At 44.3% G+C, this 26,567-nt stretch overlaps 1 protein-coding gene across 2 annotated transcripts in view; it reads left to right on the forward strand.

Annotated features, from left to right (window-relative positions):
- LARGE1 (LARGE xylosyl- and glucuronyltransferase 1) overlaps window positions 1-26,567 on the forward strand; it is a 593,562-nt gene that overhangs the window by 116,466 nt on the left and 450,529 nt on the right. Inside the window, exon 1 of one of the 2 annotated variants that reach the window (XM_070453981.1) lies at window positions 17,885-17,939. The exons of the other annotated variant lie outside the window; for it this stretch is intronic. The gene's annotated coding sequence lies outside the window, so the exon portion shown is untranslated. Of the gene's footprint in view, window positions 1-17,884; window positions 17,940-26,567 lie in introns of those variants that run through there. 2 annotated transcript variants of the gene reach the window in all.

The raw sequence follows: 26,567 nt of genomic DNA on the forward strand, positions 1-26,567 counted from the left end.
TATTTGTTTTCTTCCAATATGTGATTACGTAAAGAGGTGTTTTTGCTGAAGGTCCAGTAAGCACTGCATCTAGAAAACATACCAGGTTCATTTGTACAGCTCCAGACTGTCCTGAAGGCCAGACTCAGAGACTCTGGGCCATTCTAACATGTGTTTATAGCCAGGTTTGCTGCCGCCGCCTCTAAATTTGGTTTCACAGTTACGTCTGATCCTCTCAACTCCTTCAGGGAACCTTGCTTTTGCTTATTTCTTTTTCTTCTGGATGATGTGACCCTTTATTCATTCATTCATTCATTCATCTACTTGTCCATCCATTCATTCACTTAACAGACACTTAAAATTTTAACTACTGGTTTTGTTTTGTTTTTGTATTTTTGTGTTTTTTTGACCAGGCACAACTTCTTGGCACAGGAAATACGAGTGGTGAATAACAACGAAGACTGTTGTCATCAGCTTAAATTCTACTCAGAGACAGTGAAAGAAGTCAGATACTAGAAAGGTCCCATGTTGTATGATTCCATTTATGTGAACTATCCAGAATAGTTAATCTCTAGAGACAAAAATGCTAGTTGATCATGATCAAGGTTTGTTGGGGAAGGGGGCAGAGAGGGGATGGGGTGAAACTGCCTAGTGTATAGGGGTTTATTTGGACTGATGGAACTGCTTTGGAAATAGAGATGTTGGGTACACAGCAGTGTGAATGCACTCAATGGTGGTGAATGGATGGTTCACTTTAAAATAGTTAATTTTGTGGTATGTTGCATTTCACTTTGATAAATTTCTTTAAATGGTGAAAAAATTCTAGGAAGGAAAGATGGACATTAAACAATGCTCACAGTGATAGTGAATGTTTCAGAGTAGCAGAAAGGAAAGGTAAGGGAAATAGGGCATGATGTGGTGGGGGTGATGGGCTGTCATTTTACATAGGGGTGTATTAGGGACAGTGAGGGACCCTGAGGGAGGCGGGGGAAAGAACGCCCCAGACAGAGGGCACAGCAAGGCAAAGGGCTAAAGAGAGCGGGGCCCTGTTACGGAGTCCATACTCATACTGCCTGCTCTTCATCACGCCAGTGAATCAAGAGATGAAGTGCTGGACAAGAAATAGAAACTTTGTTCAGAAAGTCTGTTGATCAAGAAGGTGGTAGACTAGTGTCCCAAAGAACTGTCATCTGTTAGAATTCAGGCTTCTTTTATACGAAAAGGGGAAGGGGTGCCAGAATTCTTTGTTCTTGAAGCTGTCCACCTAGGTCTGGTCACAATGTTCCTCTAAACCTCCAGCAAGACAACTGTTATTCTCTGTTCTGCAATTCTCTATATGAATGGAAAAGTGTTATACCTCTAAAGGTCAGAGCCGAGAGAATAGGCTATCTTGTATATTTTGGGGGTATAGACAGCATTCTTGACTTATAGCAAATGCAATAGTATACCAAAGTTAAAGAAACAGCTCCAGTATGTAGTCATATTTGTTCTTCCCTATTTTAGCCATTGTAGTCTAGAAACAGGCTGAGTGAGGAGGAGGGTGAGACAGCACTTCCTCTATCCCTCAAGTGCCTTTGTGCAAATTAGAAAGACAATTCCTTGGAGGTGAAGCCTGAGGGCAGGGCTCCTGAGAGGGGTGGGTTGGATTTTCACCTGCCCTCTCCACCCCCTTGTTCAGGGCATGGTGGGCTTGTGTGACATAGTGGCCTTGCTAAGAGCTGAGGTCAGACAGGGAAAATCACATGCCGGGTGTTTACTCCAAGTGAAATGGAGTAAGAGAACCACTGAAGGGCTCCCAGCAGGGTAGAGATGACCTGCTTGCTTTTCAAAAGAACTCCTCTGGTTCCCAGGGTCAAGGAAGGGATATAGTTAGGAAACAAGGATAGTAATTCAGGCAAGAGATGCTGCTGGCTTGGACCAGAATTGTAGTAACAATAGTGGGGGGAAGTAATCAGAATCTGGATGTGCTTTCAAGGCTGGTTCAACACTTTGATTGTTGCAAACTAACAGAAAGCAAGGAGTTAGTGGTGAATCTAGTTTCTCACTGAGCAGCAATTAATAGACGGAATAGGGGAGACGTCCATTTTCTGTAATGGGAAAGATCATAGGAATAACCAATTTGGAAGAGGATATCAGTAGTTTGGTTTTAGTCTTATGGAATTAGCGATACTTTTCAGGCAGATAGCTGCGTGAAGACACTGGGCCGGCAGGTGGCTGGCTATGAGCCTGGGGTTCTAGAGCAAACTCGGGCTGGGAGATGGAGTTTGGGAGTTGTCGGCATTTAGGTGGCGTTTCAGGCCATAAGCCTGGCTGAGATTAGTAAGAGAATGAGTGTAAGCAGAGAAGGGGAGCCTGAACTTGGCTTCTCTCTCTTCGTGCCCTGGAAAAATAAAATTTGGGCTGCACTGGGAACATTGGGGGCCAGTTTAGTTATTTTTAAAAACAGATTTCTTTTTTTTTTTTTTTTTTTTAAAAGCAAAGAGTTACAGCCTTACTCCCAGGGGAAAATAAAAGTAGGTTGCTCATGGTATCAAAACCACACAAATACAGCTGGCTGTCTGCAGAGCTTTCCCTGGGAAGCAGTGCCCAGGTCCGTGCATGGTGTTTATTGTACTGAACAGCAGTGAGTGGGGTGTGGGTTCTTGCAGCCATCTTTCTCATACGTGTGTCCCTAGCAACTAACAAATCATCTGAAATTCAGAGGTGCCAAATACATGTTTAGGGCTCCCAAGGTCGCACTAGTGGTAAAGAATCTGCCTGGCAATTCGGAAGATCCAAAAGACGTGGGTTTGATCCCTGAGTTGGGAAGATCCCTGGAGTAGGAAATGGCAACCCACTCCTGTATTATTGCCTGGAAATTTCCATGGACAGAGGAGTCTGGAGGGCAGAGACGTCCATGGGGCTGCAAAGAGTTGGACACGACTGCACACACACACACAAATACATGTTTGAAGAATGAATGGAGGGATGGCCTTGCCCTCTGTGCTTGGAGACCAAGGTAGAAGGATCCAGTTTTATTATTTTATCGTTAATTTGTGGTTTGAACGAAAGAGACTTGTCTATACCTTGGTTGTTGGAGATAAGGTCCATCTTCATGGGTTGAAGTTTCAAAAATTTTGCACATAGGGCTCTTAGGCAACTGCCAAAGAGAAATCCCAAACTGTTATGAACAAAGGCAGCATTGTTGGAATCAGTGAATGACTTCCTAAGAAGACTGCTCTGGCCAAAATTCATATGTGTGTATCCCCTCTGGAGAAGAAGTTGACTTAATGAGCCTGACCACTATCTGTAGAAAGCTCTTGGCTTGAGGCTAGGGATCAAGGGATCCCACCTTTCCTGAAGCTCAGAAGAGTGACTTCTGTGTCTACACCATTTGTATAGACAGTATCGTTCATGCTGAACACTTCTTTCCTTCTGCGTGTCCAGGCTTTAATACCTGTTAGGCAAAGGATGCTTACCTGAGAGTCCCCAGTGGAAACACTGGATCTCCAAGGAGTTTCCTCTGTGGACCACGTCATATGTGTTGTCACAGCCCATTGCTGGGTGATGCATCCTGGGTGACTCCACGGGGAGAGGACCCTCAAAGCTTATGCCTGGTGTCCTCAGATTTAACCCCACTTGCCTTTACCCTTTGCTTATTCCACTTGGAGTCCTTTGGCTGTAAGAAGTCATAGTCATGAGTATGCGTGAGTTTGTGCTGGGTCCTGTGAGTCCTGCTGGAGAGTCGTGGAACCTGAGGGCTCTGACACCCCCACCCCCTTTTCTTTTTGTTTACCTTATTAAACCACCAGTCATATTACCTTGTAGACCACTTAATGCCATTAGCATCTCCTGGGTTCTCACTCTATGCATAACACATCATAAAATGGGCAGCTCTCCAGATGAGTTTAACTTTAGAAACTGACTCACACCCTCACATGCTTCCATGGGTGACTTGTTCTCAAGCCATTTCCACATATGGTGCACTGTGTAAGCTATAGAAATGATAGATGTAGACAAATACAGTCTCAATTTGAGAGAGAAAATGTTAGTTTTGTAAAAGCAGAATTCCCTGAACTTTGGGGAAATGAAGTTCTCTGCCACTTCTATGATGTAACGGTAGCTTTTATTGAAGAGAGGTGTATGATTCTTGTCTCGAGGGAGATACAGAAATGGCTGTAAGGCATTAGTAAAGCTGGATGATTTGGAGAAAGAATACTTTGGGGAGGGGGGATCAGGATGGGGAATACATGTAAATCCATGGCTGATTCATGTCAATGTATGGCAAAACCCACTACAATATTGCAAAGTAATTAGCCTCCAAATAATAAAAATAAATGGGAAAAAAAAGAATACTTTGCTTTTCTCTGGAACCCCTGACTCTTCTTTCAGTTTTCATCAGTCTGTCCATCCATCTACCCATCTTCCTGTCCATCCACTTGTCTGTCTACCCAGTCATCCACTTGCCTGTTCACCCAGCCATCCAGTGTTGCCGGGCAACTTGTTCCATTGCTGAGCATTGATTATGTCCTGGGCACTGAGGCACAAGAATGAGTTGACTGGGGTCCCTGCCCTCCTGTGTATGGCCTGGGGTAGGGAGATATGGAAACAAATACTTCCAGGTGGAAAGTAACAGGCATCCTACCACATGTCCTGGGAGATTATCCACACAAGGGCGCCGATGCTGGGGCTGTTCTCTGTCCCCACCTTCATGGTCATTTAAGCAAAGTAAAGGGAAAACAGCCTCCTCTTGCGGGAGTTTCCAAAGGTTAATTTAAAATGCTCTTTTCCTTTGGCATTAAGCTGGCACAGAGCCACCCGTTAGTACAAAGCTAAGGACACAGCTGTGTCCTAAGGCAAATGGAGATTACCCTTCCTCACCTGCCAGTGGGAATCAAAGGACACACTCCAACTGAGTGGTTCAGAACATCCAACAGGGCCTAAGAACTTTTCTCTAAATGCTCGTGGGTCGAAAGCCCCCTTTCTTTGTGCCTCCTTTGCAGTGCCGAGCCCTTTGAAGTGGGAATGGCAGTTATGGAGCCAGCAGTTGTGAGCTGAAGAAACCAAATTATAGATTTTGTTTTTGGCTTTGCCTTGGGTCACAATTCCTTTTGTTTCTGATTTACCTTTTGTTTGAGAAACTTGGCCCGATTTCTGTATTCAGAGTATTCTTTAGTCATCTCTGCCTCCACCAGATCTTTCCATTGCACAGATGTTTGTTCACTTGCATTTTTTTCATAGTTAATTATCTGGCATTTGCTCTCAGGATTTTCCCAAGGTGGTCAAGCAAAAGACGATATTACACATTTTCTAATAATAATACTAACAACAGTAAGTACTGTGTGTTGGGTACTGTGTAAGTGCTTTATATACTTCAGCTCTGAATTCTTAAAATAACTCATTAAGTAGGTGCTATAATTACTCTCCCCATTTTACATGTTAGGAAACTGAGTCATGGGAGGGTTAAGGATTGACTCAAGTGTCTTTACTAATCTTGGGTTAAAAAAGAGAGGGAGGGGGACACACAAGTCACAACTCATAAACGAAAAGGATACATTGGGCTTAATCAAAATTTAAAAGGCTGCTTTGGCAGAGGAGTCTGTTAAGAGGAAAAAAAGATATTGAGAGACTTCCTTGGTGGTTCAGGGGTTAAGACTCTATGCTCCCAATGCAGGGGGCCTGGGGTTTGATCTCTGCTTAGGGAAGTAAGATCCCACATGCTGCAACTAGAGAAGCCCATGGGACACCATGAAGACCCAGTGTTGCAAAATAAAAAATAATAACAGTAAAACAAGATAAACCACTGACTGACCGGCTGGTCTTCAGGCAATATTGACCAGGGCACAGACTATGTCTCAGACATGTTTCCAGGCTGTGTTCTCTTCCCTCAACCACTGTGGGTTCTACAATCATCAGAGCAACTCAGACCGCATGCAGACCCTGAATCAGTCACTGGCATGGGGGCTTTAATTACACTGAATGCAACCAACCAGAAGACCTGAGGTGATGAACGCCCCTACAAACCCAAAGTGGGGAGAGGAACAAATGCCTGGGAGCTAGAGTGGGTGGATGGCAAGTTTCAGAGGCCTCAGGTTACCTGCGCCAGGCAAGGTGGGGCTATGAGGGCTCCTTCCTAGAAGGTGATGGTAGCTGGGAAACGGAAGGCACGGCTGGGAAGGTGGATGGCCAGTATGGGAGGGATGTCCTTCCCTCCCATTTCATCCACCTACTTCCACATTTACTTGAAATCCAGCCACCCACTCATACACCCACCCACCCCATCTGTTTCTTTTTTTAAAAAATGTATTCTTTAAATTTATTATTTTGTCTGCAATTTCTAAAGGTTACTTCCATTTACAATTGTTACACAGTATTGGCTGTATTCCCCCAGTTGTACAGTACATCCTTGAGCCTATTGTACACCCAAGAGTTTGGACCGCTCACTCCCCACCCCAATATTGCCCCCTCCCTGCCACTGGCAACTGCTAGCCTGTTCTCCATATTTGTGAGTCTGCTGCTTCTCTGATATAGTCGCTAGTCTATTGTATTGTTTAGATGCCACATATCAGCAGTATCACATAGGATTTATCCTTCTCTGTCTGACTTGTCTCACTTAGCATAATGCCCTCCAAGTCCATCCTCCTGTGCTTACCCCCATGCCGGTCACTAAGTTGTGTCTGACTCTTTGTGACTCCATGGACTGTAACTTAGCTACCAGGCTCCTCTGACCATGGAATTTTCCAGGCAAGAATACTGCACTGGGTTGCCATTTTCTTCTCCAGGGGCTCTTCCTGACTTGGGGATCGAACCCATGTCTCCTGCATTGGCAGGTAGATTCTTTATCACTGTGCCATCTGGAAAGCCCCAGGTCTATCCATGTAGCTGCATATGGCAAAATTTCATTCTTTTCTGTGGCTGAGTAGTATTCCATTGTATATAACCCATCTGTTTCTCATGTTTTTTGTAGGGTCTCACTTTAATGAGCACCTTTCGAAATGCTCTTAGAAGAGCCCAAGTCTTATCATGTCACTTTTAAAGTAGAAATGTCCTCTTTTCCTTCGTGTCTCTGTCTCTCTCTATTTCCCCCAGGTCTTCCACAAGAAGGATTTTGTTATTTTCATGTATATATATACTTAAGCATACAAAGTCCCTATGAGATAGGTATAATTTTTTTTTTATCACATTTTACAGATGAGGAAACAGGTCCAGGGATGCCAGTTGTATTGCATAAACTCACACACCCCATAGGTGGCAGAGGCAGGATTTGAACCTAGGCAGTGTGCCTCCAGAGTCTACACTCTTAATCATTATGTCTACTGTGTTTACACACACACACGAACACACACACACACACACACACACACACACACACATTTGTATACTTCCATATACATATGTCCATTAATCTGCCAGAATCAAATTGGTAACGTCTATGTAAACAGAAATATAAGTAACAGTGATTGTTATTGCTAAGAGTTCACCAAATACATACTGTGCACCAGGCATTCTGCTCATTGCTTTACTTATATTATTCCAAGCTGAGCTTTCAGTAGTCTTACAGGTTGCTACTATTGTGTTATCCCACTTTTTAGATGAAGATACGTGAGGCTGAGTGATTCAGTCATTTCTACTGGGTAACACAGTTGATAAAAATGGAACCAGAATCTCTTTAGAGATCAGTTCTCTTCAAACAGGATCCACAGCAATGATGACCACTCCCTGAGTCCTAGTCCACGCTAGAGATGAGGAAGACCCCTCAGTGGGTCCTGTTCTGTGCTAGGGACCAGGAAGACCACTCCCTGAGTCCTAGTCCGTGCTAGAGATGAGGAAGCCGCTCCTAACATCATCATCTGTCCACTGCCTTCTGGTATTTGGTTTCTGTGAATGGAGCTCCTTTTCTCTCTGGAGCTGGTCTCACTTTGGGTGATTGAGTCTGGCTGCTGCACAGATGAGGACACTTGAGTTTAGAGAACTTGTGTGAGTTGCTCATGGCTACATAGCAGTGGGAGGGCAAGTTGGGTTGAAATATCTGCCCCAAGAGCCAAGAGGATCAGCTGTCATAGCCACTGGTTCCTGTGAGATCCGCTGCCTCCGTGCTTCTCCTGAGAGCAGTATTGGCTGGAAAAGTTAGGTCTGTGGACAGACGCCCCATGCTCTAGCCCGAGTCTCCAAGGCCCCCTGGGACTGAGATGCCACGGCTTCGGCCCCTCTTCCCTCTTTCTCCCTCCTTACCCTTCCTCCCTCCTTCCTTCCCACCAGACACCATCTTTTGTGGTCCACTGTCTAGGAAAAGACAGAGTGTCCTTCAGCATTTGCAAATTATTCACAAATTATATGCACAGATGCGTGGGGGTCTACCACATACTTCACAGACTTGAATGCAGGTCTTGGGAAGGTTGTGGATGTGAGAGTTTAGGAGGGTGAGCATCTCTTCAAGCATAGACTTATCTTCATGCTTTCGGCCTTACAGTATCCACACTCAGGTTATTCTTTATTTTCCTTGCAGTTGGAGGAGAGAGAGCCCCTATAGAAAACTTGGAAATTAAACACATTCTTTTGCAAAAAAAAAAAAAAAAAAGAACAAACCCAAAACACAGAACAAAAGAAAAGCTACCTCTGTTCTGTTTTTGTTAGTTTTTCTTTATTTTCTGATCTATTTGCATGAAAGCAAGAAATTCCTTCACTTTTTTTATGGTAATAACAGGCAATAAAAAGACAGATTTTTGAGGAAAAGAGGGGGCTGGCCTTATTTAAATAAGCAGAAGCCTGCCTGGAGGAGGAAGGAAAGCAAACCTGCTGGGTGGGTTAGGAGAGGAGCTAGGGAAAGTTCTCTGTAGGAAGTTTTCCTGAGTTCTTGCAGGGTGGCAGGAGGGACTCGGAAATTGACAACTGCTGTTCATATCTTTGTAGCTCAGATGGTAGAGAATCTGCCTGCAGCGTAGGAGATCCAGGTTCAATCCCTGGGTTGGGAAGATCCCCTGGAGAAGGAAACGGCAACCTACTCCAGTATTCTTGCCTGAAGAATCCCATGGACAGAGGAGCTTGGTGGAATGCAGACCATGGGGTCGCAAAGAGTCAGACACAACTGACTAACACTGCTACTGGAAGGACAGCCTTGCTCCTGAGAGAAGGGGAATTCTTTCTTCACTCACAGCCGGTGCTGAGTTTCAGGTTTGCAGGTGGGGACTGGGTAGTGGAGGCTTTCATTTCCTACAGTGGAATTGTAATAAAATGAAACCAAAGTCCTAATTCAAATAAAGATGGGGGCACTGTTGGAAGCAGCTGTTCCCTGGTTGGGAGGGTCCTTTCTGCTCAGTTTTGGGGATGCCAGGCAGGAGCTGAGATCTCTGGTGTTCATCCTCCTTTAAAACTGGAGAAGGCCAGTGTCCCCTACCAGATACGGGGCGGTTGGCTATTTACTTTCTCCCCCAGCTATTGCAGTTTTGGAAATTGGCAGTCCTGGAGCGATCCAGAATGGTGAGAGAGTGAAATTTCAAACTTCTGGGACATGTTTCCAAGTCTTTTTCAGATCACTAATGTGAGTGATGATGCCCCATGGAAAACCTGTTTTGGAGACGCCTTGGGAGTGCAGTGGGCGTCTCTGAAATCAGGAAGGCATGGTGTGTGATGGCCCAGCCAGGCACGGACCTCCCTTCTCTGAATGCATGTGGGGGGTCTTTGCTGTTTTTGTGAAAAATCATTCCTGGATGTTGAATAAAATAGTACTCAATGGTCAGTACTATGATTCCTTCTGCCTCTCACCTGTGTGGCCCCTGCCCACCTTTTCCTTTCTTTGGTTTTTTTCAGGGGTGGTGTTTGGGGAAAACTCTTGGCCCCCTAGGAAATGGGAGTCTGTGTTCCCCTGGGAGCCAGTCATGTTGGGTAGCAAAGAGAGTGAGGGAGACTGGTGTGAACAGTGGGGCAGGGGCTTGGCAATGCCTGTGCTTCCTAGGGAGGGACAGTCTGAAAGCCTGTATTTTTGGTGTGTGTACTTTTTATAGTTTTTATTGGAGGAGAGTTGATTTGCAGTGTTGTGCTTTTTGTGTACGCACAGTTGATTCAGTTATACGTAAACACGTGCCCACTGTGTTTTGGATTCTGTTCCCATAAAAGTCATCACAGACTGATAAGAGTTCCCTGCGCTGCACAGTAGGTCCTTATTTTTGTTGGTGTTCAGGTGCTCCTTTGTGTCCGACTCTTTGCAACCCCATGGACTGCGGCACACCAAGCTTCCTGACCTCCACTATCTCCCAGAATTTGCTCAAACTCATGTCCATTGAGTCCATGATGTCATCCAGCCATCTCATGTCCATTGAGTCCATGATGTCATCCAGCCATCTCGTCCTCTGTTGCCCTCTTCTCCTCCTGCCCTCAATCTTTCCCAGCATCAGGGTCTTTTGCAACGAGGAGTTGGCTCTTCACATCAGTTTGTTTTTTTTTTTAATATACTAGTTGTATGTATTGATCCCAATCTACCAATTTATCTTCCCCCACGTATCCTGGTAACTGTAAGTTTATTTTCTACATCTGCTACTCTGTTTCTTGGTGTATGTGTTCTGTTTTTCATTTTTGAAGACAGGATGGCGAGTCTCGTTTGTAGTGCCACCCCTAGGGTGTAAACGATGCTTCTCATTCCTTGCTGGTCCCCTGCATCCTGCCGTCTTCATGAGGCTCCCCGGTGACAGGTTTTCCTGGTCACGTTCTTCCCCTCCTGATGTGTTTCATCCCAGCCGGTCTGCAGCCCTAGTGTGTCCTGTCACAGAGTGAAGGTCACACTCGCCTTGAACTCCATGTGTCTGCGCACGGACACTGGCCCTGTGCTGGGGGCAGGCGCCTCGATGTCCACTCGGCCTCCTCAGACAGAAGAGGGGACAGATGATGAGAGTCTCCTTTACTCCTTAGGGCTGTTGTTGAGGATTGGGTGAGATGATGTGATCCAGGGCCTATCTGTGCATGGAGCAGGTGTTGAACGGATAAGACCTATGATGGTCTCCTTTTCCCTTAGACAGAATAAGCGTTACAGTATTTTACTGGAAAGACAGCTGTGGTCATTATTAGTGATGGTGGTGCTAGCGGTCCTATAGTAGTGATACCAGTGCTCGTATTGATATTTGGTTGGCTGAAAAGTTTGTTTGGGTTTGTCCATAACCTGAAGCACTGTACTCTACACTTGAACTAACCCAACATTCCAAATCAGCTCTACTCTAATCACAGCTATAAAAAAGTACACACACCAAAAACGCAAGCTTCTATAAATGGTCCCTCCATAGGAAACACAGACATTTTCCGTAACATGGGATGGGAAAACCTGAACAAACTTTTTGGCCAACCCCATGATAGCAGTAAACCTTTGGCTTAGCTTCCATAGGGAAGTCCATAACGATTTCTATATAATGATCCACTATATTACTATACCGAATATAACATTCTGCTGATAATATTATTCATATATTAATAAATAATAATGCAGCATAATATTAATCATCAATAACATTATTAACAATGCAACTGAGCAGCATTATTTCTATGGAAATTTATCTATGAAATGCCCCAAAGCCTAATGATAAGGCATTATTAGTAATAAAGTATTCCATACACTTGAATTTCCAGATGAAAGAACAGTTTGCCTTTTTTTGGTAGCAAAATTTCCCAAAACAAACCCCAAAATGCATAATGCTGTCCTGGAAGATGTTCTTAACTTGTATTTTTCTCCCTTCTCAAACAGGCAAGTCTGAATCTTTTAAAATCCTTCCTTCTTGTGACTCATTTCACCTTTGTACTGTACCATAATCCAGGGGAATTACCCAGGTGTGAAGAACCATTTGCCCCGACAGTCAGTGACCCCAAACTAGCCTGCTTTTGTAGTTCTTGCGACTGCTTTTTATTGTTCATCTTTTTTTAGCGCTGCTGTCAGACCATCCTCACCATGTCTCAATTACTTAGTAAAAATTTGAAAGTGGCTACAGCTTTTTCAGTATGGAGCTCATAGACTTTTTAATTGAATGATTTATCTCATCACTCATGGGCTTTTCTCATTTACTTCTAGGAAAGTGGATTCTTTCTTCATTTCAAGCCTCGTCTTTATAGGTAATAGAAGTTATGAAGCAGAGCTCTTTATGTTCTTTTAAAAAAATTTTGTTTATGGCATATGGAAAGAAAAGTTCAGTTCAGTTCAGTCACTCAGTCGTGTCCAACTCTTTGCGACCCCATGAACTGCAGCACGCCAGGCCTCTCTGTCCATCCCTAACTCCCGGAGTCCACCCAAACCCATGTCCACTGAGTCAGTGATGCCATTCAACCATCTCATCCTCTGTCGTCCCCTTCTCCTCCTGCCCTCAATCTTTCCAAGCATCAGGATCTTTTCAAATGAGTTAGCTCTTCGCATCAAGTGGCCAAAGTATTAGAGTTTCAGCTTCAACATCAGTCCTTCCAATGAACACCCAGGACTGATTTCCAGGACTGGTTGGATCTCCTTACCGTCCAAGGCACTCTTAAGTTACTCTTAAAAGAAAAGTTACCACAGCTGTTTTTGGTAGAATCTTTACCTGAAGTTCACCTTGAAAGGATGTGTGCCTGTGGGCATTTAAAGCAAAAAAGAAAAAAAAAAAAAAAGGATTGAAACTCCAGAAGTCATTCAAATAAATATTCTGGATAATTATTATGGAAAAAAATTCAAGTCAGCTTTTGGAAACACCTGTCAATTCTTATATCTTGCTGAGTTTAGGAAGGTGGCATGTGAGACTTGTAGATCCTCTGGGTGTGGAGTTTTTCAGGATAAACCTAAACTTGGGTCAACTTCCATGGACGGACAGTTGGCTTTTCATCATATCTTTGAAAACAAAAGAATAGATGGAGATTACTGGGTGGTATGAATTCTAAGTATTTCTTTGGGGTTACAAATACCTCAAGGAAAAGGACTATCTTAGTTTCATAAATAACAAATATTTATTGGCTTTTGAAGCAGTTTGGTATAGAGTTCTAAAGTTGAAAATGTTGGGTCTTAGAGTAAGAATATGTGGTTGAAATTCCAGCTGTGTCCTTTCATGGTTCAGCTGTCCCCCTGAGTTTCAGTTCCCTCCACAAATAGTTACTGAGTGGCTAGTTCATCCCAGGTACTATGCCGAGTGAACAGACACAGCTGAGAGCCAGCTGGACGCTGTCCCTGGCCCCGTGGAGTTTACGGTGGGGCAGGGCTTTGACCCAGGTGGCTTAGCAGTATGGAATCTGCCTGCAGTGCAGGAGGATGCAGGAGATGTGGGTTCGATCCCTTGGTGGGGAAGATCCCCTGGAGGAGGGCATAGCAACCCGTTCCAGTATTCTTGCTGGGATAATCCCATGGACAGAGGAACGTGGTGGGCTATAGTCCATGAGGTCACGAGGAGTTGGTCACACACAACTGACACAGCTAAGCACAGGCAAGCAGAGGGGTTTGTCAACTCTGTCATTACCATTTTCCTGTTCAGTGCTTGGTCGCATCTTCTAAGACCTTATTATTTATGTGAAGGCTTTTATGGTGATAAGACTAAATATCTCCATCAGCAGCAGATAACCAAAGGAACCATCCTGTGTTCAAGTCTGCCCAGGTGCCATTGTTAGCCAGACGCTGCATGGTGAGAATTCTCAATTCCCCTTGTCAAGTGTTGGAGGCCGTAAGGATATGCTAGTGCCATATTGAGGGTTGAAAAGGTAGGAAGTAACCTTGTCACTGAGTCCTTTTAAACTGAAATAGGAAGATTTTTAAAATGGAGTTGAATGAGTGATTTTCTCACTCTGATGGAGCTGAGCGTAGCCTGATGGGGAAGGCTTCATGGAGGAGGTGATGGTTGAAGTGGGGTCTGGAAGGACAATTAGGAGTTGACCTGGCAGATAACTGGGAAGAAGCATATTTCAAAGAATGGTCATAAAAATTTATTTTATTGGTTTTGAAATGTATTTTATTTGTTGTTGTTGTTCAGTCAATAAGTCATGTCCAACTGTTTGCAACCCCATGAACTGTAGCACTCCATGCTTCCCTTTCCTGCACTGTCTCCCAGAGTTTGCTCAAGCTCATGTCTGTTGAGTCGGTGATGCCATCCAACCAACTCATCTTCTGTTGCTCCCTTATATTTGGTGTAGAATATAGAAGTCTGAAATTGTGGAAATTAAAAGACATTTCTCCTTTAATGAAGAATATTGAGACTTTACCATGAAGACTTATTTTTAAGAAGATCATGGGGGAAATGTCCTGGTCAGTTCCCACCTGCTTTCACTTCCTGCTAAGGATGAAAACATCACCTCTTGGATTAAAGTCATCAGCCTGCCTCCTGGTCCTCAGGCTGTGAAACTTTACTCTCCAGCAATTTTTCAGAAGCTTGGATTAACCTGTCAGTCAGGGTGTTTCAAAGATCTTCAGAAATTTTCTGTTCCTCTTTAAAATTGGGTGAAAAATAATATGAGTCATTTTACTTTTATTTATTTTACTTAGAAAGAATCCCTGAGGGAGCTTATACTCTACAGGGGAAGAAAGTAAAGAAATAAAATAACCTTGCAGATAAGTGTATTTTGTAAAGATGGGAAGGAGTGGTATTCCCTGAGCAAGCAAGAACTGAGACTTGTGGGGATAAACCAGAAAAGGATCTGGAAGGTAAAGATGCTCAGAGCCCCGCTGGAGAGAGTGGGCAGAGAACTGTCTGGGGAGTAGGGAGAGAATTGTGCTTCTGACCTCCCTCCATGGTGCCTTTATATCAGGTCCGGATGTTTCATACCATTTCCCAACTTCTGGGGAAAAAAGAATCTGTCTTTTCCTAGGCAACCTCTGTCAGCTCTGGAGAGTCTGAAATGGAATTCCAAGGGACATAACTGTGATTTGTGCAATGCAGCATGCCAGCCTTCCCTGTCCTCACTATCTCCGAGAGTTTGCTCAAGTTCATGTCACTTGAGTCAGTGATACCATACATCCTGTCAACCCCTTCTCCTTTTGCCTTCAGTCTTTCCCATCATTAGGGTCTTTTCCAGTGAGTCAGCTCTTCACATCAGGTGGCCAAAGTACTGGAGCTTCAGCCTCAGCATCAGTCCTTCCAATGAATATTCAGGGTTGATTTCCTTTAGGATGGACTGGTTGGATCTCCTTGCTGTCCAAGGGACTCTCAAGAGTCTTCTCCTGCACCACAATTTAAAAGCGTCAATTCTTCAGCACTCAGCACTCTAACATCCATACATGACTACTAGAAAAACCATGGCTTTGACTATACGGACCTTTGAACGGAACTAATTCCTCAAAGGAGAAGTGTCCCTAGGCTGTGGACTGGCAGCATTGACTCTTACTTTGCCAGCTCACGATGGCACAATTGGGAGACAGATATTGGGGATGCTTTATTACTCTGATTCAGTCAGTTCAGTTCACTCAGTCCTGGAGCTTGCTCAAACTCATGTCTGTTGAGTTGGTGATGCCCTCCAACTATCTCATCCTCTGTTATTGCCTTCTTCTCCTGCCTTCAATCTTTCCCAGTTCAGTTCAGTTCAGTCTCTCAGTTATGTCCGACTCTTTGCGACCCCATGAACCGCAGTACACCAGGCCTCCCTGTCTATCACTAACTCCCGGAATTTACTCAACCTCATGTCCATTGAGTCAGTGATGCCATCCAACCATCTCATCCTCTGTCGTCCCCTTCTCCTCTTGCCTTCAGTCTTTCCCAGCATCAGGGTCTTTTCAAATGGGTCAGTTCTTCGCATCAAGTGGCCAAAGTGTTGGAGTTTCAGCTTATTCTGATTAATACACTTGTATAAGAACCTTCGTGTTCCTTTGCATTACAACATGCTTGTCATATTAAAACATCAGTTTTCCTCTATCAAGGGCCTTATTAGAACTTGGAAAGCCATCTTTCCATCTTCCCAGCATCTGAGCAGTGTGCCCTACTTATACCCTAGACTACAAGTTTCTTAAGGAATTCCTCATTTTCTCATGATCCCGAGTTTTATAATTTGAAAGCATGTCTTTGCTACTCACAGGATTTAAAACAGGAGGCAGTCAAGAGTTGGCTTCCAGGCACTTTAGAGCTGCCTGTGGCCTGAGTGCTGAAGAATTGATGCTTTTGAACTGTGGTGTTGGAGAAGACTATTGAGAGTCCCTTGGACTGCAAGGAGATCCAACCAGTCCATCCTAAAGGAAATCAGTCCTAAATATTCATTGGAAGGTCTGATGCTGAAGCTGAAACTCCAATACTTTGGCCACCTGATGCGAAGAGCTGACTTATTTGAAAAGACCCTGATGCTGGGAGGGATTGGGGGCAGGAGGAGAAGGGGACAACAGAGGATGAGATGGTTGGATGGCATCACCGACTCAATAGACATGAGTTTGAGTGATTCCGGGAGTTGGTGATGGACAGGGAGGCCAGGTGTGCTGAAGTCCATGGGGTTGCAAAGAGTCGGACATGACTGAGCGACTGAACTGAATTGAACTGACTGTGGCTCCCAACTCGGGGCATTTTAAACATTCTCTGTCTTTCTCCTTTCCTGTGCTTTTTCACCATCATGCCCTGATTGTGGAGACTTAATATCTCATGCCTGTAAATATCTACTCTTGTTTGCACAAAAATAGTGCACAAATTGGATCAAATAGCATTTCCTTTGGAGAAGGAAATGGCAACCCACTCCAGTATTCTTGCCCAGAGAATCCCGTGGACAGAGGAGCCTGTTGAGCTGCTGTCCATAGGGTTGCACAGAGTCGGACACGACTGAAGTGACTTAGCATGCATGCATTGGAGAAGGAAATGGCAACCCACTCCAGTGTTCTTTCCTGGAGAATCCCAGGAACAGAGGAGCCTGGTGGGCTGCCGTCTATGGGGTCGCACAGAGTCGGACATAACTGACGCGACCCAGCAGCAGCAGCAGCATTTCCTTTCTCTCCTGACAGCTTGGACTTTTTTTTTTTAAGTGACTTTGACAAGAGTCAGGGCCAAATTACTAAATCATCAGGGTGACCCTTTCTGTTCATCAGCTGCTAATGAACATAGGAAATTGGGATCTCATCTGGCAGACAGAATCATTTTGTTTGACAAACAGCTTAAAAGTATTTGTAAACAAGAACAAATTGGGATATGTCATTTTTTTCCCCCCAAACTGGGCCTATGATCAGGATTGCATGGGCTTTAGAGGTTTCTTTTGTCTTTAAAATTTACAGAGAAACAAAGCACTGAATTTCTTCATATTTTAGTTACTACCATTGTGTTGTCAGCGTGGTGAATCCCGAATACAGCAGCCCTTCCAGAATTAATCTGTAGGGTGCATTAGACAGTGGTCCCCAAACTGTCTGGCACCAGAGACAGGTTTTTTGGAAGATAATTTTTCTAGGAGGTTTGGGGGAAGTAGTTTCAGGATGATTCAAGCACATTACATATATTGTGCACTGTATTTCTATTATTATGTTAGCTCTATGTCAGAACATCAGGCATTAGATCCCAGAGGTTGGAGACCCCTGCGATTAGAAAGGATGCTAGAATCTGTGAGTGAGATATGGTTTGACCAGTTCTGTGTTGATTTGATGATGATAATAAAACTGAAACAGCAGCTCAAGAAAACTAAAATTCAGAATCTGGACTTAATTCTGGTCCTATGCTCTCGAGATAACTTTGAACATGCCATTCCCTTGTCTGAGCCCCCATTTCCTTATTCAGATAATTTGTATTGGATTCAAGAAGTGCTCCCTCTGCAACTTTTCTTTTAGATTTAAACTCATTGATTTTTAAATCTGTACCTATATATATTGATTTGCCTTAAATATGCTTGTTAAAGTTTCTTTCTGCTTTTTATTATCCACAAAGCTGGAATTACCTTCTTTCCTTCAGTTTCAGTGTTCTAATAAATACAAAAATAAGTAAATATACTATGTATTCCCATTTGTGTGCGGGTATACATAAAACATTGGCTTTTTTTCTTTCAGGTCCCTCTCCTCTGAGAACTAATGAGACAAATCATGTAAAGTATAGCACAGGGTTTGGCACATGGTAAGTATTAGATAAAAATTCCTTGCTAGGTGAATAATGGGTCACCCTGGGTAGACCAGTTGACCTTTGCCCATGTGCCCTTGTTAAATTAATTGTCCCAGGTGATTCCAGTTGGAAGCTTCTTTGATCTCAGGATGGGACCTCTGATATCTGCTCTCTTTCCCTCTCTTTGCCTTCACTGGTTTGTGGAATGTTTCAGTGTGAAATTATAGATTTGAAAAAAAAAAAAAACAAATGCCATGAGAGGAACAATTTACCTTATCCCTCTCTCTTCAAGTGGCATGGGAAATGAAAAACGTCCAAATGAAGACAAATTTATTGGATACCAAAACTACCAGGCTATTGATTCTTAAAGCCAGACAGCAAGGTTATGAATTGGGTGATAAAAATGGAAAGCATTTAGCTTGACTTCTAAGATGGGAACCGCGTTGTGTTATCACAGCTCTTGGGTGCTCCTGACAGCCCCACAACTAATGAACTCGCACTTCTTAACTAGACTGTTTACTTTATGTGCTGCATCTGTCTAATGTGCTGTGGGAGTGAGATATATCGGAACAATTTGATTTTTTTATAGAAGGCTGGATGCCTGCGATTTAATCTGATTTAATTTGAAAGTGGCAGGAATGTTAGCTGAAAGTTCTTACCTACAGCTAGAAAAGGAAGAGGTTGTTAGAAACCCATGAATAGTTCTGCAGCCCTGCAGAGAAGGGATTTAAATTTCCCCATGGATTTTGGAACTGATAAGCAGATGTTGAATTTTGGGTGTCAGAGATCAGTTATGGAACCTGTAATTATTTTAATTGGATGCCAAGACCTCAAGAAAGTGAGGGTCCAGTTGGGTTGTGAAATGAGTTGCTAGAACTTGGTGTTCTAGAACTTTCCTTCATGCTGTTCCTTTGACACCATTTAGAGTATTGGTCACTTGATGCGAAGGGCCAGCTCACTGGAAAAGACCCTGATGCTGGGAAAGATTGAGGGCCGGAGGAGAACGGGGTGACAGGAAATGAGATGATTAGATAACATCACTGATTCAATGGACATGAACTCCAGGAGATAGTGGAGGACAGGGAAGCCTGTCATGCTGCAGTCCGTGGGCCTGCAAAGAGTCAGACACGACATAGTGACAGCAACAACAGAGTGTGAGACCCGTGGTAGTTTTCAGGCCGTCTCATCCATCTTCCACTTGTCTTGAGTCCTCTTGTCTTGAGCCCTGCTCCTCTTTGACCTGTGGCCCCTGGGGACTGGGTATCCCTGATCCTGTAGAACTAAACCACCTCTTCCTGACTCTTCCTCATGTTGTTTTCTTTTCTTGACCTTTGTGTGATGGTGAAGGTAACTGTCATGGAATAAATTTATATGCTGCAGTCTCAGCCCCCAGGACCTCCATATATGTTAAGATGTCATTGATGTGGTTGTCAGTAGCTGGAATTAGATCATACTCCATGAGGGTGGGCCCCCATCTATGTAAAGGCCAGAGCTGTGCTACCCTAGCCAAGGGACCACCAGAAGCTCAGAGAGACTTGGAATGGGTCTTCCCTTAAGTTTCTTCAGAGAGAGCATGCCCTACTCACACCAAGGTCTTGGATTTCTAGGCAAGTAATGTGAGCAGTGGGGAGCAGTAGATGCAACTTCACTCGCTCGTCTGGCACTGACCTCTTACTGTGCAGCCTGATACTTAGCAGGCTGTGTGGACTGGTACTGATTAGGATTTCAATATATTAAACCTGAGGGGGATACGTTCAGTTCATTGTACCCACATATGGAGCATAGCAGCATTTTGTTAACAGAAATGTCCCCAAATCAAGGACATGGCTCTTGGCTTGGTCCCCAGTCATCAGGTTAGCCTCTGGGTTACACTTTCTTCTGCAGGAACCCTGTCCTCACACTGCTTGCAGAGTTGTTGGCTTCCCCAAGCACAGATACTTAGGAATCTCCCCAGGAGCCTTGGAATGAAGTTGATGTCTTCTTCATTTGCAGTTCAAGGCCATCTCGATCTCACTCCCTCCGCCCAACAGCCTTGTAGTGTGATGGCTCCGTGTCCTGCTCTCCCTGGCGAGGGATTAGCTGCGTCCCGCAGGCATGCCCTTTCACCTCTCCTAGTGGTTCCCTGATCTTCTAGGATGACTGCTGTCTCCTCACCAGGCTTTTGACATTGTGGCATCCTCTTTGGCTCCAATCAAATGTTTTTCTCCTGAGAATCCTGCCTCCCCTGGCCCTGTCTGTGTTCATGTTCCTGGGATCTGTGTCTGTCTGTTTGCTGCATTCTCACAGGGAATCCTCATGGCGGGGGTGGGGGAGGGCAGCTGTCAGAGTCACTTCTGTATCCCTAGCCCCAAGCCCTGGGCCCAAAATAGAACATGGGCCCAGTAAATATGGCCTGCGTGCAATGGATGAATGGCAGAGAGTAGAGGAAAAATAAAGAAATCACTGCCTTCATTTTCATTTGCCACGAGAGTTATTTGCATAAAATCTCCATCGGCCTCTGCACGCGGAGGGAAAAATAGACTCGGCAAGTTAGACGCGTAATCCTCCAGCAATCGGGAAGACTAGAGTGCATTTTGCAGTATCGGCCCTTGTTAAATGCTTGTGAATGTTTGCTTAAGCAGAATGACAATGTGAGGCAGGCCTGCCTAAGTCATCCCTTTCCAGAATGGAAATCAGAAGAACGAAGACCAAAACACTCCGATGGGTGGCTTCACGGGTAGCCTCGTGGATGTGATTAAGAGCTGATTTAACATTCAGAAGAAAAACATGAAAATCAGCCTTCGTGGAGCTAGAGTCTGACCCCAGGAAAAGTGTATATCCTCAGGAAAGATCATTTTGCATTCAAGATCTCTTTGGCAATGCATTGTTCAAAGAGGTTAATATTGTAAGTGGAAATTTTTGATTGCTTCACAATTCTTTTCCCCTTTTCTGCTTCTCCACCTGTGTCACCCCAGAGAGAGCTCTGTGTTAGAAGTGATATCCACATTTCCTGCCTGTGGATGTCTCTATTAAACTTGAGTTCCTGCCCTTAAAAAGCAGAATCCAGGTTGGATGGTATAATAGAAGGGGAGGAAATTAGGGAAAGTATGGAATGAAAATCAATATATTTTGCTTTCCCAGGTCACGGGAGGTGACTGGAGGAGAAGTTGACCATTGTGAATTTGTAGTTCTTCCTGGCATCTGCCCCCTGGAAACATGCACCGAGCCCTTTAATATGGGATGGACAGGTTCCCCCCTGAAGAAGTGGTGCCTTCGACCAAGTTTTCCCAACTTCAACCCTTTGTTATTTTGGGCTTTGTAACTGTTTGTGGGCTGTCCTGTGCTTTGTAAGATGCTTACCAGCATCCCTGACCTCTATCCACTAGATGTTAGTAAAACAGGAGGGAAGGGGGCAGGACACAACCTTTAAAAGAATGGCGTAGACATAGGACAGGACAAAGACTGGTTAGAATTAACTGGGTCCAAGATGGTGGAAGATTTGACTTCCAGTAGACCTTGAGCCTCATTATATGCTCATTGTTACACATTCAGTTCAGTTCAGTCGCTCAGTCGTGTCCAACTCTTTGCAACCCCATAAACCACAGCATGCCAGGCCTCCCTGTCCATCACCAACTCCCTGAGTCTACCCAAACCCATGTCCATTGAGTTGGTGATGCCATGCAACCATCGCATCCTCTGTCATCCCCTTCTCCTCCTGCCCTCAATCTTTCCCAGCATCAGGGTCTTTTCAAATAAGTCAGCTGTTCCTATCAGGTGGCCAAAGTGTTGGAGTTACAGCTTCAACATCAGTCCTTCCAATGAACACCCAGGACTGATCTCCTTTAGGATGGACTCATTGGATCTCCTTGCAGTCCAAGGGACTCTCAAGAGTCTTCTCCAACACCACAGTTCAAAAGCATCAGTTCTTTGGTGCTCAGCTTTCTTTATGGTCCAACTCTCACATCCATGCATGACCACTGGAAAAACCATAGCCTTGACTAAACAGACCTTGTTAGCAAAGTAATGTCTCTACTTTTTAATATGCTGTCTAGGTTGGTAATAACTTTCCTTCCAAGGAGTATGAGTCTTTTCATTTCATGGCTGCAGTCACCATCTGCAGTGATTTTGGAGCCCAGAAAAATAGTCAGCCATTGTTTCCACTGTTTCCCCATCTATTTGCCATGAAGTGATGGGACCAGATGCTGTGATCTTAGTTTCCTGAATGTTGAGCTTTAAGCCAACTTTTTCACTCCTCTTTCACTTTCATCAAGAGGCTCTTTAGTTCTTCTTCACTTTCTGCCATAAAGGTGGTGTCATCTGCAGATCTGAGGTTATTGATATTTCTCCCGGCAATCTCGATTCCAGCTTGTGCTTCCTGCAGCCCAGCATTTCTCATGATGTACTCTGCATATAAGTTAAATAAGCAGGGTAACAGTATACAGCCTTGATGTACTCCTTTTCCTATTTGGAACTAGTCTGTTGTTCCATGTCCAGTTCTAACTGTTTCTTCCTGACCTGCCTACAGGTTTCTCAAAAGGCAGGTCAGGTGGTCTGGTATTCCCTTCTCTTTCAGAATTTCCCACAGTTTATTGTGATCCACACAGTCAAAGGCTTTGGCATAGTCAATAAAGCAGAAATAGATGTTTTTCGGGAACTCTCTTGCTTTTTCAATGATCCAGTGGATGTTGGCAATTTGATTTCTGGTTCCTCTGCCTTTTCTAAAACCAGCTTGAACATCTGGAAGTTCACGGTTCATGTATTGCTGAAGCCTGTCTTGGAGAATTTTAAGCATTACTTTACTAGTGTGTGAGATGAGTGTAATTGTGCGGTAGTTTGAGCATTCTTTGGCATTGCCTTTCTTTGGGATTAGAATGAAAACTGACCTTTTCCAGTCCTGTGGACACTGCTGAGTTTTCCAAATTTACTGGCATATTGTGGGCACCACTTTCACAGCGTCTTCTTTCAGGATTTGAAATAGCTCAACTGGAATTCCATCACCTCCACTAGCTTTGTTCGTAGTGATGCTTCCTAAGGCCCACTTGACTTCCATTCCATGATGTCTGGTTCTAGATGAGTGATCACACCATTGTGATTATCTGGGTTGTGAAGATCTTTTTTGTACAGTTCTTCTGTGTATCCTTGCCACCTCTTCTTAATATCTTCTGTTTCTGTTAGGTCCATACCATTTCTGTCCTTTATTGAGCCCATCTTTGCATGAAATATTCCCTTGGTATCTCTAATTTTCTTGAAGAGATCTCTAGTCTTTCCCATTTTATTGTTTTCCTCTATTTCTTTGCATTGGTCAGGGAGGAAGGCTTTCTTCTCTCTCCTTGCTATTCTTTGGAACTCTGCATTCAAATGCATATATCTTTCCTTTTCTCCTTTGCTTTTTACTTCCCTTCTTTTCACAGGTATTTGTAAGGCCTCCTCAGAGAGCCATTTTGCTTTTTTGCATTTCTTTTTCTTGGGGATGGTCTTGATTCCTGTCTCCTGTACAATGTCAGGTACCTCCATCCATAGTTCATCAGGCACTCTGTCTATCATATCTAGTCCCTTAAATCTATTTCTCACTTCCACTGTATAGTCATAAGGGATTTGATTTAGGTCATACCTGAATGGTCTAGTGGTTTTCTCCACTTTCTTCAATTTCAGTCTGAATTTGGCAATAAGGAGTTCTTGATCCAAGCCACAGTCAGCTCCTGGTCTTGTTTTTGCTGACTGTATAGAGCTTCTCCATCTTTGGCTGCAAAGAATATAATCAATCTGATTTCGGTGTTGACCATCTGGTGATGTCCATGTGTAGAGTCTTCTTTTGTGTTGTTGGAAGAGGGTGTTTGCTATGACCAGTGCATTCTCTTGGCAGAACTCTATTCGCCTTTGCCCTGCTTCATTGTGCATTCCAACACCAAATTTGCCTGTTACTCCAGGCGTCTTGACTTCCTACTTTTGCATTCCTGTCCCATATAGTGAAAAGGACATCTTTTGGGGGTGTTAGTTCTAGAACGTCTTGTAGGTCTTCATAGAACTGTTCAACTTCAGCTTCTTCAGCATTACTGTTCGGGGCATAGACTTGGATTACTTGATATTGAATGGTTTGCCTTGGAAACGAACAGAGATTATTCTGTGGTTTTTGAGATTGCACCCAAGTACTTAAGCAGCATCTAAATGACACACCCCCCAGTGCCAAGATAGTTCTGGGACTGATCATAAAAGGTAAAAAAGTGGGTGGTGGCCCAATTCCTGGAAATCGCTGTCTCTTCCCCCAAATAATTGGAATAATCCTCCCACTCAGTAGCCTGTGAAATTACCCTGCCAGTAAAAACTAACCAGGTCATATTTCAAGGCTCTCTCTGGCCTTCTGAGATGGCCCACACTCTGTCTGTGGAGTGCGTTTCTCTATAAATCCACTTCTTACCTATTTCATCTCCAAATTCAAATTCTTTCCTAATGAAACAAGAACCTCAAATTCACTGGGAAGATTGGTACCCCATTCTTTCCTCTCTTGGTCAAAAGTGTCCCTTAGACATTGCCAGATGTCCCTATATATAGGGCAAAATCACCCCCAGTAGGGAACTACTTGTTTTAGAGGCTTACCATGTTGATAAGCAGGAGGCAGTCTAGTAGGAACAGGAGGCAGGTGGTGGAAAGGCAGGGAAGTGCCCCTCATTTACCTGGTGGAACTGTCCTGGAAGGTGTGATCATGGTGGCCCTGGAGTGACCTAGTTGGCAGAAGTCGGACCTCGGAGGCCCTTAAAGTCATCCTGAGGAAAACACATCGGATCTGAAGTCAAAAGTCTTGGGGTGAATCCAGTGCCCCTCTTCTCAGCTGTGCGGGCTGCGTTCCCTAACCTTCTGAGCCTTGATGCCCTTATCTGTAATGTGGACTCGCACAGATTGTTTGTGAAGCCTGGGTGAACTACGGCTGTGGGGAGTGTCAGTGGGGTGCCTGGCATCCTAGTTGCGCAATGAACATTGTCTTCTTTCCCAAGCACTCCCACCTCCAGTTACATCCAGTTCTTTCTTGTTCTGCCACCACCAGCTCAGACTACTGTTAATCTAACTGTATTACTACAGACTCACTTGGGCCATCTGCCTCAAGTCCATTCTTAAGCCCACAGCCAAACTAACTTCCCTAAACAGGATGGTGTCAAGGCCTGGAAGATATTTAAACTTTGTACTGTCTAACATCATGGCTCTCTAGCACCTGAAGTGTGGATAGTTGGGATGGATATAAGCTGTTAATATAAGGAGCCGTTTGGATTTTGATATAGAATGAGAAAAAGAGTGTGAAATATCTCATGAATATTTTGTATTGATTATGTGTTAATCGCTAATATTTTAGACATGCTAATGGAGACTAGAATAGCAATCCACTCCAGTATTCTCGCCTGGGGAATCCCATGGACAGGAGTCTGACGGGCTACAGTCCATGAGGTCGTAAAAAGTCAGACACAACTGAGCCTCTGAGTCCAAACAAACGTGGGTTCTTAACTCTCCAAGCAGGACTTGAACCCACACCTCCTGTACCAGAAGGTAAAGTCTTAGCCACTGACACACCAGGGAAGCCCCTTAACTTACCTTATTTACTTCTACCTTTCAAAAAGCAGTTATGGAAAATAGGATGAGTTTTATAAGAGCTGCTATTGTCTTGTCCAAGGAAGCATATTGGTTCCTCATGGGAGAATCATTTCCAGGTGCTAAGTACTGAAATAGAATTTGTTTAATGAGATAGTCCCTTTTTAAAGTACAGAAGTAGTCCCTTTATAAACAACAGCGACGTATTGAATAATATGCTTATTTAGCACAGTTTATTTTCTTCCCTCCTAGTGGATGTTAGGATGGGCTTCTCAGGTGGTGCTAGTGATAAAGAACCCACCTGCCAACACAGGACATGTAAGAGATGTTGATTCAATCCCTGGGTCGGGAAGATCCCCTGGAGGAGGGCATGACAACACACTCCAGTATTCTTGCCTGGAGAGTCCCATGGACAGAGGAGCCTGGTGGGCTACAGTCCATGGGGTCGCAGAGTCAGACATGACTGAGCAACTTAGCACACAGACGCCTTAGGATGCTCTTTCCCTTGTATGGTTCTCCCTCTGCTGATATGCGCCACCTTGAGGCAGAACATGGCACAGTCATGTTTATTCATCCTCTCTCCTTTGTGTGGATTGAGTGTTTGTGTCCCCCTAAAACCTGTAGGTGGTGCAGTGGCAAAGAATCTGCCTGCCAGTGCAGGAGATGCAAGAGATGAGGTCTTGATCCCTGGGTCAGGAGGGTTCCCTGGAGAAGGAAATGGCAACCCACTGCAGTATTCTTGCTGGGAAATCCCATGGACAGAGGAGCCTGGCAGGCTACAGTACATGGAGTTGCAGAGTCTGACACAACTGAACGACTGAGCACGTGCACACACACACACACACACACACACACACACACACAGAGTCTGTGTGTTGAATCCTAATACCTCAGTGTGATGGCTTTGGGAAGTGATTAGGTCATGACAGTAGAACTCCCATGAATGGGATCAGTATTCTTATAAAAGAGATCCCAAAGAGCTCCCTCATCTTTTCCATGTGAGGGCGCAAGGAGACGGTGGCCACCTACAAACCAGGATGCACCTGACACCATCCTCACCAGTCACTGAACCTACCAGCACCTTGATCT

This window comes from Odocoileus virginianus, chromosome 23 (genome assembly GCF_023699985.2).
Source record: "Odocoileus virginianus isolate 20LAN1187 ecotype Illinois chromosome 23, Ovbor_1.2, whole genome shotgun sequence".
NCBI lineage: Eukaryota > Metazoa > Chordata > Mammalia > Artiodactyla > Cervidae > Odocoileus > Odocoileus virginianus.